The 15,032-nt window shown below is 43.0% G+C and overlaps 1 non-coding gene across 1 annotated transcript; it reads right to left on the minus strand.

Moving 5' to 3' along the window:
- Window positions 1–11,106: 11,106 nt before the first annotated feature.
- LOC112587395 lies at window positions 11,107–11,210 on the minus strand. The gene has a single exon (XR_003111878.1). It is a non-coding gene; the product is annotated as a U6 spliceosomal RNA (small nuclear RNA).
- Window positions 11,211–15,032: the final 3,822 nt, after the last annotated feature.

Genomic DNA, 15,032 nt, shown 5'->3' on the forward strand with positions numbered 1-15,032 from the left:
TGCTTCCATCTTGGCTGAGTTTAGGGATACATATGATGTCTTATTTGTCTCTCTGACCCCCGCTCTGCTTCTTTCTCTGTGGTTCTCCTCTTCAGATGGGTGTACTGGAACACAGTGCTCAGTCATCCACAGACCCTCACTTAACAGACTCTTCTTGCCCTGGAGACATAACTCCATGGAGTCTTACTAGGCTGCCTGACAATGTTATTTTTAGTCGCTCAAGTTGCTGAAACCCAATACAGAAGTTGGCATCTTGTGCCAGGGTCAGGCAGCTCTATGAATAACTGTACCAGTTAGCTAGACAACTGGAGTTGGACCACACCTTCTTCTCTTGTTGTAAACGTCTTAGTCCCAGGTTATGGAGAGGGAAATGGACTGGGGAGGTTTCCATGACATCGGCATCTATTGATGCTGCTCTTCAAACCAGTCATCCAGAGCAGCTGCTGAGGGATGCCCGTCCACCTGGCACAGCCGCAGTGTCTGGAGGGAAGTGCCCAGCCCCACCCAGGAGTCTGGGTTTCCTCCCAGTTCAGGGTCTGCCCACGCCCACACCCCCACCACCATGGCAAACACCAGAGTCCGACTCACAGGGCTTAACCCTCCGCACTAGAGGTGAGAGCAAAGTACAGAACTTAGCTGTTGCAATTTGGCTTGATTATGAGACTGATTTCAGTATTTTCAAATATTTGGCTTTGTCTATTTTGTTTCCAGCCAAGCCACCTTGGTCTGGAATTTGTCACTTTGCTGGGACATTTTACTTAAGGCTTTGACTCTGATTTGAGCCTTAACTTCATGGGGCCTGAGGTCTGAGACCCAAGGGCCCCTTAGCTGACTACACAGATGACCGGCTTTCCGGCCTGGGGTGGGTGACCCTCAGGAGCCCCAGCTCCACTTTTTCCCTGAGGGTCTTTTACTTACAAACCCACTCTCTGTACCAATTTATACCCCACTAGAGCCTTTTGTATTTGAAAGCCTACTGTCCTCCTCATAAGTTTATTTTCAAAATCTGAGTCTGTTTTATAAATAAGTTCATTTGTATCATTAAAAAAAAATTAGGTTCCACATATGAAAACCCCACTCAATTTTAAAAAGCCAAAATCATATAGGCCACAATTCTGCTGTCATGATGCAATAATTTTAAAAAGTAAAATAGACTGTTCTATAGAACAGTCTTATGGACTCTGTTGGAGAGGGAGAGGGTGGGAAGATTTGGGAGAATGGCATTGAAACATGTGTAATATCATGTATGAAACAAGTTGCCAGTCCAGGTTCAATGCACGATACCGGATGCTTGGGGCTGGTGCACTGGGACGACCCAGAGGGATGGTGTGGGGAGGGAGGAGGGAGGAGGGTTCAGGATGGGGAGCACATGTATACCTGTGGCGGATTCGTTTTGATGTTTGGCAAAACTAATACAGTGTTTCAAGTTTAAAAATAAAATAAAATTAAAAAAAAGTAAAATAGAAATTTCAATTGAAAACAGTCAAAAATCTTTTCAGTTCAGTTCAGTCGCTCAGTCGTGTCCGACTCTTTGCGACCCCATGAATCGCAGCACGCCAGGCCTCCCTGTCCATCACCAACTCCTGGAGTTCACCCAGACTCACATCCATTGAGTCAGTGATGCCATCCAGCCATCTCATCCTCTGTTGTCCCCTTCTCCTCTTGCCCCCAATCCCTCCCAGCATCAGAGTCTTTTCCAATGAGTCAACTCTTCGCGTGAGGTGGCCAAACTATTGGAGTTTCAGCTTTAGCATCATTCCTTCCAAAGAAATCCCAGGGCTGATCTCCTTCAGAATGGACTGGTTGGATCTCCTTGCAGTCCAAGGGACTCTCAAGAGTCTTCTCTAACACCACAGTTCAAAAGCATCAATTCTTCAGTGCTCAGCCTTCTTCACAGTCCAACTCTCACATCCATACAAGACCACAGGAAAAACCATAGCCTTGACTAGACGAACCTTTGTTGGCAAAGTAATGTCTCTGCTTTTCAATATGCTATCTAGGTTGGTCATAAGACACTCTAATTACAGAGTAAGGCCAAAATGGTATTTAAAGAAATTCATCACTTGAAATGACTTCATTACTAATTAGGAAAGTGTTAAAATAAATACATCAAGAATTCTCTTAAAGAAATTAGTAAGTAGAAAAACTATGTATTTTTTAAATCTAAGGAAAGCAGAAGAAACTGAGAAAGATAAGAGCCAAAATGATGAATTTTAAAATGCAAAAATGGTAGAATTAAATAAATTCAAGAGCCATTTCTCTGAAAACAACAAGCAACAATCAAATAGACACACCTCTAGTAAGTCCAATTATGAAAAATAAACATATAACATTAAATATTAGAAACAGATGCAGAAGAGATTTAACAAGTATAAAAAAAGACTTCTACAAATTAGAATATTTTCAAATATTTGAAATGTTGGAGAAAATAAATGCTTTTTAGATAAATTAAATAAACCAATATCGATGCAAAAAGAAATAGCAGAACTGAACAGATCAGTAAAGTTTAAAAGAGTTGAACTTGTCATTAAAAGACACTGCCAGTGAAACAGGTGTATATCCCAGCCAGCCCAAAAGATGAGCCTCGTCAAACTTTCTAGGAGTAGATGGTACAAATATTACTTAAAATCACATGGACACAGGGGAAGATTAAAGATCTCCCATCCATTGTACCACGTTAACATAACTTTATATCAAAACTTCACACAGATAGACAATTAAGCCCAATGTGGATGTTTCATGCCTGGAGACAGCCCTCTTTCTAGGTGAATGCGGAAGGGAAGTAGGTGAATTGATAATTTAGTCCACATGGGGTTGGTTCCCTCCTTCGGGGTGGGGGCTGAGTGCAATTGTGTTTGTACCAAGAATTGAGTGTTTTGTAAACTTTTTAGAGGAATATACATTTTTATATAAAAAGGAAAGTAAAGATCTCAAAACAATACATAGCCTTACCAGTACAGCTATCCTGATATTTTGTTATTCTAGTTCATTTTTTCCAGAGCCAAGCAACACACGAAATTAATCTTCTACCATTAATAGGTGGCAATTCACAACTTGAAAAACACCTGGGAAACTGGGATGCCCTTAGGAGGTGCCATCCATAGAGCAATGAGCATGTATGGACATGCATGTGTGCGTGTGTGTGTGTGTGAAAGAGAGAGAGAGAGAGAGAACACAAAGAGGACACACTTGTCCTCTGAAGGCTGTTATGTCACAGATATGTTCTGAATACGTGCTAAACTCAGATAATGCCCTTCTTGTTCATGGGGGTGGGACCTGTTACCTTGGTCACAGCCAATTGGACCAGAGCTGGAGCCTGAAGCCAGCTGGATTGCAGCTCCTCAGATGCTCATCATGGCTCCTTCACTGTATACGCTAGTTTGAGAGAGTTTCTATGTGGTGGGAGGGATAAATTAAGAGTTTGGTATTAACATATATACACACAAACATATATATAATACATGAGGACCCACTGTATAGCTCAGGGAACTATATTCAGTATTCTGTAATAATTGATATGGGAAAAGAATCTGAAAAAGAATGGATATATGTATAAGTGGGCTTCCCAGGTGGCTCAGATGATAAAGAATCTGCCTGCAATGCAGAAGACCTGGGTTCAGTTCCTGGGTCAGGAAGATCCCCTGGAGAAGGGCATGGCAACCCTCTCTAGTATTCTTGCCTGGAGAATCCCATGGACAGAGGAGCCTAGCGGGCTACAGTCCACAGGGTTGCAAAGAGTCGGACATGACTGAATAACTAACACACACACACATATGTATAAGTAAATCGCTTAGCTGTACATCTGAAACTAACATAACATTGCCAATCAACTCTGTTCCAGTATAAAGAAAATTAAATTAAAAAATAATTTGAGAGGGTTTCTAAACTTGCCACCAAAGCAGCTCTCATTGAATAAGCATAGGAAATATCTCTAAGGTACAAAGTTTGATGTAGACTTTTAAAATCCATTATATCGTCTTATCAAATACATTGTTCAAATTTTCCATTTCAAGGGTTGGCCCACTATCATCCACAGTCTCAGTCAGCTCAGGCTATAACAAATTCCATGGACTGGATGACTTCAACAACATTTATTTCTCACAGTTCTGGAGGCCGGAGGTATAAGATAAGAGGTCCAGCAAGGTCAGGTTCTTGGCAATGGCCCTCAGAGAGAGATCCCATGTGTCCCCCTCTTTTACAGGGTATCAACTGTCACGACCTCATCTAACTCTACTCTCTTCCCCAAAATCCCATCTCAAATCCCATTCGCTGGGGCTTAGAGTTTCAACATGTGAATTTGATGGGGGATATGTTCAGTCCACGGCACACAATAATCTAAGCTTCCTTCCTATGAAAGAACAAATTAAAACCCAAAGCAAGCAGGAAGAAGGGAATATTAAAGATAAGACGTGAGTTCAATAATACCAGAAACAAGAATGGTAGAGAAATCAATGAACCCAAATCTGGTTCTTTGACAGATTAAAAAAAGAAAAAAAATATTTGCTACACTGACCAAGGAAAAAAAGGAGTCACAAAATAGCATTACCACGACAGAACATGCAGATATTAAAAAGATAACAAGAAAACACTATCAAAAATTCTATGCTCATGTATATGACCATTTAGATAAAATCAACCAATTCTTTGAAAGATAAAAACTCACTCAAGAAGAAAATAGATGACCTGAAATAGTTCCGTATCTATTGAATACATTGAATTTGTAGTAAAATAAAATTAAAACTTTCTCATAAAGAAAGCTTCACACCCAAAGGGTTTCACTGGCACATTCTACCAAATGCTTGAGGAAGAAACAACTCTACATACTCTCTTCCAGAAAATAGAAGAGGAAGGAATACTTTCCAACTTCTTTTATGAGGTCAGCATTACTCTAGATCAAAAGTAGACAAAGATATTACAAGAAAACTACAGACCCATATCTCTTAGGAACATATAAAACAAAAACTCCCAGCAAAAATGTTAGCAAATTGAGCCCAGAAATATATAAAAATGATAATACAGCACAACCAAGTGGGGCTCATCCCAGGAGTGCAAAGATATTTTAATACTTGAAAATCAATCAGTGTAATTTAGCATATTAATAGACTACAGAAGAAAATATGTGTTAATTCAGAATGTGCCTGATGATACCTTGGTATAAGCCTTTAAAATAAATTTTGTCTTAAACTTGATGAATGCTTTTAATTTGACTACATAGGATTTCTTCACCTAGGAAAAAAAAATTTTTTAATTTGCTTTTGATAATTCCTTCTGCTTGATTTTTTCTGATGTTTTCTGTAGGAATACCAGCTATCCATGTGTTGGATGTCCTTGTCCTCTAAACACACATTCTCTGTGTTTCTCTGCTATTTCCCCTAAATTCTAGGATACTTTCTCAAGCCTGTGTTATCAGTTAACTACTGCTCTATGACAAACCACCTCAAACAAGATGGCTTAAACAGTAACCGTGTATTACTCACAGGTCAGCAGAGTGGCTCTGCCCATCTGAGCTGGACTCAGCTAATAGCTCAGCTTGGCTTCCTTCACCTGTGGCCAGCGGGAGGGATCACAGCCTTTGGCTGCGAGGCTATCTATAGCTGGAATGACTTGACGCTGCCCCACGTGGTCGCTCATCTTCCACAAGGCTAGCTTAGGCACGGGCTCAAGGCAGACGGAAGAGAAGGTGGGTAAGGGCTTGAGCACTTGTGAAGCCTCTATACAAGTCAAGTTTGTTCCTGTCTCTTTGTCAAGTCAGACAGCAGAGCCCAAAGTCAGAGTGGAAGGGACTCCAGAGCTATAGAGTAAAGGGCGTGCACGGGGGGAGACTATCACTCAGGGCCATTAATGTGGTCAGTCCACCACGTGCTTCCTTCACATTCCCTATTCGATTCTCTACACAATTCTGGTCCAAAGATTAGATTTTGCTGTTTTGTTTTTGGTTTCCTTCTTTTCCCTTTTTAGCTCATCACAGACCCGTTTCATTTTCCTCTATTTATACTTTGTGACTTTTCTGTTTTATCGTGACCGTGTCTTTTCTTATTCTGCTCAGTTTTTGAAAGTTTCTTCCGGTTGTTGGCGTTCCCATCAACGTCTTCAATATGCCGCTGCTCTAAACTTTGTTGCAATACATTTCTATAAGCCTCATTTGACCTCTTTTGAGAGAATTATAAAATGTTTTTTATCAGTATTTAGACCACATGGCCTCACTCTGTCCATTTGAGGGATGAGGCACTACCATGCCTAAAATAGACAGCCAGTGGGGAGCTGCTGTACGACACACGGAGCTCAGCTCGGTGCTCTGTGACGCCCTAGAGGGGTGGGACGGGGGTGGGAGGGAGGGTCAAGAGAGAAGGGCTATGTATGTACACATGGCTGATTCACACTGTTGTACAGCAGAAACTAACCCAACATTGTAAAGCAATTGTACTCGAAAAGAAAACCACATCACATGAACCTGGAGATGATCATACTAAGTGAAGTAAGCCAGACAAAGACATATATCATGATATCACTTCTATGTGGAATCTAAAGAAAGGGACACAAATGAACTTCTTTACAAAACAGAAGCAGACTCACAGATATAGAAAATAAACTAATGGTTACCCAAAGTGAAAGGGGTCAGGAGGGATAAACTAGGAGTTTGGGATTAGCAGAAAGAAACTGCTACATATAACACAGATAAACAGCAAGGTCCTGCTGTATAGCACAGGGAACTGTATCCAATATCATGTGAGAAACCATGATGGAAAAGAATATTTTTTAAAAAAACAACGCATGTTTGTATATAACTGAATCACTTTGCTATACAGCAGACATTAACGCAACATTGTAAATCAATTGAAAAGAAAGAATTCCATTATTGCTTTTCAGGAAGAAGTGGGAAGGATATTCTGAATTGCAGGCAGCTTCAATGGCTACCATGACTATGGATGGAGGAAATTCACGGAAGATGGGAATGTTCTTCTCCTCCTGGTCACCAAGTGGCCCCACAGGACGGCAGGGCAGACAGAAACACTGCCTTCCACAGGCCACTTTAGACACGTTGGATTTCTTCTCTCCCACACCTTTGTAGGCCTGAATTCGGCCCTGGTATTTTCCTTAATGAATGCTTTTAATGTACCTTGTGTAAGACATCATTGTATCTCGTCTACTCACCCTACAAATTAAATTATTATCTTAATAGTTGACTAAATGGAGACCGATTTAGTTAGGTTAGACCCATTTAGTGAGGTTAAGTATTATATCCGGGTTCATATAATTGCATCTCTTCCGACGACTCAAGCAGTAAAGAATTTACCTGCAATTCAAGAGACTCAAGAGACCTGGGTTCAATTCCTGGGTCAGGAAAGATCCCCTGTAGAAAGAAATGGCAACCCACTCCAGTTTTCTTGCCTGGAAAATCCCAGGGACAGAGGATCCTGGGGGGCTACAGTCCATGGGGTCACAAAGAGTTGGACACGACAGCATAGATACAATCTGTGATCACATACCTAATGAGAGAGAGACCGATAGACCTAGAATTGCAGTCCCCACCCATTCCTATACCCACCCCCAGTCCCCACTGGAGCAGGAAAACATATTGATGTGAAAGAATTCATCTCCCCTTCCCCCTCCTAAAGCCTGAGGCAGTGTGCTTTAGTGGGAAAGGTACGGATTTAGGAGCCAGAGAAGTTGGGTTTGGGATTTCGTCTCTGCTACCATTGGTGAGATGGTACCTTGGGTCAATCCCTAGACTTTCCTCACTCTCCAGGTAGCACTAGTGGTAAAGAACCTGCCTGCCAAAGGAGGAAACGCAAGAGACGCAGATTTGACCCCTGGGTTACAAAGATCCCCTGGAGGAGGAAAGGGCAACCCACTCGGTATTCTTGCCTGGGAAATCCCCTGAACAGAGGCGCCTGGTGGGCTATAGTCCATGGAGTTGCAAAGAGTTGGACAGCTGAGCGACAGAGCACACACACAGCTAAGTATCTCATTTATACAGAGAAGTATAATAAAATCAGCTGTCTCCACCACCGGATACAGGAGAATCACGCAGGAACGTGTGTATTACAAGTCTCTGCGATAATCACAGCACCAGTTCACACCTGGATAGTCCTTTGTAATTTTCCAAGTGCAATCACCTTCTGAAATAATCCCTGTTTTACAGAGGAAAACCGAGGCTGAGAGCACTTGGGTATTGTACAGCTCACAGTCTGCAGAATTGGAACTGAAGCCAGCTTTTATTCCTCCAAATTCTTTCACTTTCCCACACTCTAATGCTGCCACCTCATTTTCAAAAAGATTCTTTATTTCTCCAGCAGTTAACCATAGCATTTCATCCCAGAGCTTAGTCATTTTAAATTCTATTCTTAATTTGGTTTATATACTACTTTTTGGGAGCTCACCTATTGCACTAAGGAGATACTAATAAGTAAATAATGTCAGTTATTCATTATTCGTTTACTATTTTAATACAGTAAATCATATCGTCATGGCCAAAAAGTATGAAGCAGTTCTTTAAAGGTGCTTGTGTTAAAACCAGTGAGGAAATTGGGCTTGACATGTCCTAATCCCTGGTGCAGCTGAATACCGTTGCTAGTAGGGTGATTTTCAATAAAACTGAATATTCTCTTTTCAATACCATTTTGGCATTGAATGGTATTGAAAACGGAAATGATATTTTCAACACCATTGTTGGGTGACATTTTCAATAGAATAAACAGCTTGCCTGCATCCTAAGTACACACTTTTTAAAAAAAACTCTCCAGCAGGTAACTATGTTTACATGGCTCTTTGGTCCTGGAACATATCACCGTCAAAGTGGCTTCAACCCTCCAGCCCGCTCTCTGCACAGTCCCATTGGAGAAGGCCACACAGACCTACCCGAGGGCCCGTTGGTCTAGATGGTGTCAATGCAGCCTTCTCATGGATTAAAGAGGAAATCAGCCAGCAAGCCTAGGACACAGGGTACAAAAAGAAAAGGCAGCAGACTGGGGCTGAGCAAAAGCAGAGAGGCAGAAGGAGAGAGCAAAGTCAGGAAACTAGAGGCAAAGAAGAAAAAGGACTTTGTGTATCCTTGGCATTGGCATCGCCCTGAGATGGGTAGATGCGCAGGAGAAGAAAGGGTGCTAATTCATATTCAGGCTGCAGAAGCCAAAAGGAGCAGTTTCTAAGAGCAGAGGCAATTAACTCACTGCCCACACACACAAGAGAAGCTAACCAGCCCCTCCTGACTGTCTCCTGGTTGGACTGGTGAGCGGCATGGACTCAGCGGGTCTCATGGCTGCAGGAACCTGCTGCAACCAGGCTTGATTTCCCCACATGCCCTGGGGTCTAGGTTGCTTTGCCCACGGCTGAGGCCACAGTGAGCCCAGGGACCAGCTGGCCTGCTCAGCTCATTTCCCAAGAGGAACTACTTTCAGCTTCAGGGTTTATGATTCCACTGCATTTCTATGTAAAACAAATCCCACACGCATCTATATTAAAATCAGAGTCCAGTTTGGAAAATGGTAGATGAAGGGGGTATGACCTCATTGTTGAAAACACAAAAATATGAAACTATTTTTTTTAAATCATCCATAATCCCATAAACTCAGAGTAGTTAAAGAGTAATTGATATGTAACTAGGCTCTATATTTTCATAATAGTCATATAAAAAGTAACTGTCTGAAACCACCTCACCTTCCAGACAGAATCAAAGGATAATGACTCTGTTCTTACCTCTCGGTGTAGTATTTTCGTCCCCTTAAGTAATGCTTTTAACTTAGGCTACAGAATTCTAAATAATATTTTGTACAATAAAAACATCATAAACAAGCTACTGCATGGGAGAGAGAAACCTCTGAATGTTCAATATGACAGGCTCAATTCCAGATTCGCTCCTGATCTTAGTCAACGTGCTTTTGTGTTCTTATGTAGTGGGAGCTTGGGTCTGTGTACTCTTTTGCAGTCTGTTTTGTTCAGTGTATGTCATTTTCCGGACCCATTCCCCTAACTCATTTTTCCTTTGACATTGCAGGAGCCAGATTTATAGCCAGAGCTCCTGAAATTTTATTTTATTCTAAATTTTTACTGGAGTATAGTTGCTTTACAATATTGTATTAGTTTCTAATGTAGACTGACTCATTTTCTAAGCTGCCGTTTCCCCCTTCACTCAGTTTTTTAAAATTATATATATATATATATATAATAATATATATATATCAGAGGAGGCAATGGCACCCCACTCCAGTACTCTTGCCTGGAAAATCCCATGGACGGAGGAGCCCGGTGGGCTGCAGTCCATGGGGTCGCTCAGAGTCGGACAGGACTGAGCGACTTCACTTTCACTTTTCAACTTCATGCATTGGAGAAGGAAATGGCAACCCACTCCAGTATTCTTGCCTGGAGAATCCCAGGGACAGGGGAGCCTGGTGGGCTGCCGTCTATGGGGTCGCACAGAGTCGGACACAACTGAAGCGACTTAGCAGCAGCAGCATATATATATATTTTTTTATTTTGGGCTGTGGGTAGCCTTTCCCTTCTCCAGGGGATCTTCCCAACCCAGGGATTGAACCCAGGTCTTCCTCATTGCAGGCGGAATTTTTACCAGCTGAGCCATAGGGGAAGCCATATACAGCAAGTGGGGGCTACTCTCTAGCTGTGGTCCACGAGCTTCTCAATGCAGTGGTTTCTCTTGTTGACCCAGGGCTCCAGGGTGCGTGGTTTCAGTAGTTGGGGCACCTGGGCTCAGTAGCTGTGGCTCCCCGGCTCTAGAGCGCAGCCCCCTAGTGGTGGCGCACGGGCTTAGATGCTCTGTGGCACACGGGATCTTCCCGGCCCAGGGAGCAAACCCATGTCCCTTGCCCTGGCAGGCTGATTCTTTACCACTGAGCCACCAGGGAAGCCCTATATATTTATTTTTTAACAGCTGCGGCTGGAGTTGGAATTCTTTTTTAAAAATTTTATTGGAGTATTGTTGCTTTACAGCATTGTGTTCATTTCTACTGTACAGCAGGGAGAGTCAGCTGTATGTAAAATGCAACCCACTCCAGTGTTCTTGCCTGGAGGATTCCATGGACAGAGGAGCCTGGTGGGCTAATAGTCCATGGCGTCACAAAGAGTTGGACACGACTAAGTGACTAACTTTCATCAAACAGAGAACGCTTTATGAATTTGCGTGTCATCCTTGCCCCGGGGTCATGCTAATCTCTATACTGTTCCAATTTCAGTATATGTGCTGCTGAAGCAGGCACTCCCCAGTTCTGATTTTAACCCCTCACGCCAACAGTTTTGTTCCAGCCATGTCACTGGCTTGCTTAGAATCTTCGCTTGGTTCTCCGTTGTCTTTAGAATCAAAGCCATGTACTTCTCTGGTGGTACAGTGAATAAGAATCCACCTGCCAATGCAGGAGACACGGGTTCGACCCTTGGTCCGGGATGATCCCACATGCCGAGGAGCAGCTGAGCCCGTGCGCCACAACTACTGAGCCTCTGCTGTTGGGCCCAGAGGCGCAACTATGGAGCTTGTGCTCTAGGACCCACTAGCCGCAACTATGGAAGCCCGCCCGCCCTAGAGCCTGTGATCTGAGACAAGCCACTCAGTGCGATGAACAGCCCGTGCCCTGCAAGGAAGCTAGCCCCCGCTCACCACAACTAGAGGATGCCCGTGCCCTGCAGTGAAGGCGCAGCCAGATAAAAAAAGAATCAAAGTCAAACATACGAATGCCTTCCCAACTGACCTCTTTGCTTTGTTCCCTCCTCCAGCTCTGGATGCAGAGAATTAATCAGACTTGATAAGCACCCCTGAGTTCTCTCAAGGATGGATGCCCACACCAGAGCCCACAGCCCCACAGCCCTGCACCCACTTGGCACTACCCAGCTTGCTGATCTTGCTGGTCTAACTGGTTCCAAACTCTGTGTAGACCAGTGATGCTTGATGCTTTTGGTTTTCTCGTCTGATCATTGCTTACTCAGAGGCTTTATCATCTTCACTGGGAGCACCCCTCATTTTCTCCCTGATTTGCCTTAGATCCTTGTTGTCAGTTTAAGATACCGCAAAGCTCGCCTCTTGGATCCATCAATATTTAATCCACATTGTCCTTCATTGAAGAGATATTCCCAGTTCTGTTGAACATTAATTCCCATATCTTTTGTTGGAGTGTGTTTGTGAGTTTTAATACTCATTCTTCACGATTATTCTACCACAGTCTTCTATGTGAAATTAATCATCACCTCCTCTAAGATCTTGAAAAACTTTATAATTCCTTTGTTTTATCCTCTTTTAAGAATGTCTTTTGATGGTCTGTTTCACTGTCTGAAGTCTGACCTCCTCAAGAATAAGGACTGGGCGTTATTTATCTCTGAATCCCCAGTGCATTCTGACTCATGGTAGTTCCATGTTGGTGGAATGAATAGAAGACCTGTGTTAGTGGTCCTGTGGTTCAGTTCAGTTCAGTTCAGTCGCTCAGTCGTGTCTGATTTTTTGCAATCCCATGAATCGCAGCACGCGAGGCCTCCCTGTCCATCACCAACTCCCGGAGTTCACTCAAATTCATGTCCATCAAGTTGGTGATGCCATCCAGCCATCTCATCCTCTGTCATCCCCTTCTCCTCCTGCCCCCAATCCCTCCCAGGATCAGGGTCTTTTCCAATGAGTCAACTCTTCACATGAGGTGGCCAAAGTATTGGAGTTTCAGCTTTAGCATCAGTCCTTCCAATGAACACCCAGGACTGATCTTCTTTAGAATGGACTGGTTGGATCTCCTTGCAGTCCAAGGGACTCTCAAGAGTCTTCTCCAACACCACAGGTCAAAAGCATCAATTCTTCGGTGCTCAGCTTTCTTCACAGTCCAACTTTTACATTCATACATGACCACTGGAAAAACCATAGCCTTGACTAGACGGACATTTGCTGGTAAAGTAATGTCTCTGCTTTTCAATATGCTATTTAGGTTGGTCATAACTTTCCTTACAAGGAGTAAGTGTCTTTTAATTTCATGGCTGCAGTCACCATCTGCAGTGATTTTGGAGCCCAGAAAAATAAAGTCTGACACTGTTTCCACTGTTTGCCCATCTATTTCCCATGAAATGATGGGACCAGATGCCATGATCTTCATTTTCTGAATGTTGAGCTTTAAGCCAACTTTTTCACTCTCCTCTTTCACTTTCATCAAGAGGCTTTTTAGTTCCTCTTCATTTTCTGCCATAAGGGTGGTGTCATCTGCATATCTGAGGTTATTGATATTTCTCCCGGCAATCTTGATTCCAGATTGTGCATCTTCCAGCCCAGCGTTTCTCCTGATGTACTCTGCATATAAGTTAAATAAGCAGGGTGACAATATACAGCCTTGACGTACTCCTTTTCCTATTTGGAACCAGTCTCTTGTTCCATGTCCAGTTCTAACTGTTGCTTCCTGACCTGCATATAGGTTTCTCAAGAGGCAGGTCAGGTGGTCAGGTACTCCCATCTCTTTCAGAATTTTCCAAGTTTCTTGTGATCCACACAGTCAAAGGCTTTGGCATAGTCAATAAGCAGAAATAGATGTTATCTGTGTGGAATTAAAGGAAGTCATTTCCTCTCGGCTCTACAACTCCTTAGCAGAGGACCTTCCACTTCTGTGGTCTCTTGCCCACAGTTATTTGGAATTGGAGCATCAGAGGACGGTCCTGTGAGACCTTGAAGTAGGGCAGCCCTTCAGGGGGCGTATGAGCTGCTCATTAAGGAGAGGGAGTGGTCTGCAGAGGAGACAGCTAGAGTCCAGGGGGCCAGGGGAGGGAGATCAGGTTTTCCTTGGTTCTCGCCAGGTTTTCTGCTTCTGATGCCTCATGAAGCTTTGGTCATAAGGTACCTCTCTATTCCTTTAACTTGAGACCTCGCCAGTAAATGTCCCAGAGATACCTAGTTACCTGTTTTCTATTCAGTAAGAGAACCATTGCGACTTTCACGTTTTCATTAGAGGTCATAGTAACTTACACAGTATTATGGCTAAGGCAACGTTTTATTCTTTTACTAGACATGGAGAATCCCATGGACGGAGGAGCCTGGTGGGCTCAGACAGCCCATGGGGTCACAGAGAGTCGGACACGACTGAAGTGACTAAGCATAAGACATACAAAGTCAACTCACCTTCAACTTAGTCATCAACAGATCTCTTCTTAACTGGCTTCTCTTTTGATTCTTCAGTTGGGCACCACCATGCTTATTGCAACTGAAGTCACAGGCCTCATTACAACTTGATTAATCTTTATGAATTAACAACAGCAGATGGTAAAGAATCTGCCTGCAATGCAGGAGACCCGGGTTCGATCCCTGGGTGGGAAAGACCCCCTGTAGAAGGGGATGGTTACACACTCCAGTATTCTTGCCTGGAGAATTCCATGGACTGAGGAGCCTGGCAGGCTACAGTCCAAGGGGTGGCAGAGTTGGTTATGACTGAGTGACTAACACTTCACACTTAAGAACATTGATTATGTAAACTCTGTTACTGTCTAGGATGACACGAATTCACTTTATATTCACAGTTCTTGGCATCCAAAATTTTCCACATGAAAGAGGAAAACTCAATTGGTGGGAGGACCCAAAAGAAAGGCAGGAATCAAGATCCCTCATTTATTTTATGTTTTTAGGACATAAATAAAAGCTAAACCAGTTCTAAGATTTGTTTGTCGTAGTTCATATAGTACCTGAATTGAGTATTCAGGTATTGAGTTCATATAGTTCATAGTACCTGAATTGAGTATTAAAATTTTTTTTCTTTGCCTGGTGCAGTTTGTGGGATCCTAGTTCCCCAATCAGGGATCGAATCTGGGCCCTCAGCAGTAAGAGCACAGAGTCCTAACCACTGGACAGCCAGGGAATTCTTAAAAAAAATTTTTTTAATTGCAGTATATTGATTTACAATGTTATGTTGGTTTCAGGGTTGTGTTGTGTTCAGGTTCAGCAAAGTAATTTATATACATATACACATGCATATATATACAGTGGCTCAGTGGTAAAGAATCCTCCTGCCAAAGCAGGAGACGAAGGATACAAGTTTGATCCCTGGGTCAGGAAGATCCCCTGGAGTAGGAAATGG

The sequence above is a fragment of the Bubalus bubalis genome, chromosome 1 (genome assembly GCF_019923935.1).
Source record: "Bubalus bubalis isolate 160015118507 breed Murrah chromosome 1, NDDB_SH_1, whole genome shotgun sequence".
NCBI lineage: Eukaryota > Metazoa > Chordata > Mammalia > Artiodactyla > Bovidae > Bubalus > Bubalus bubalis.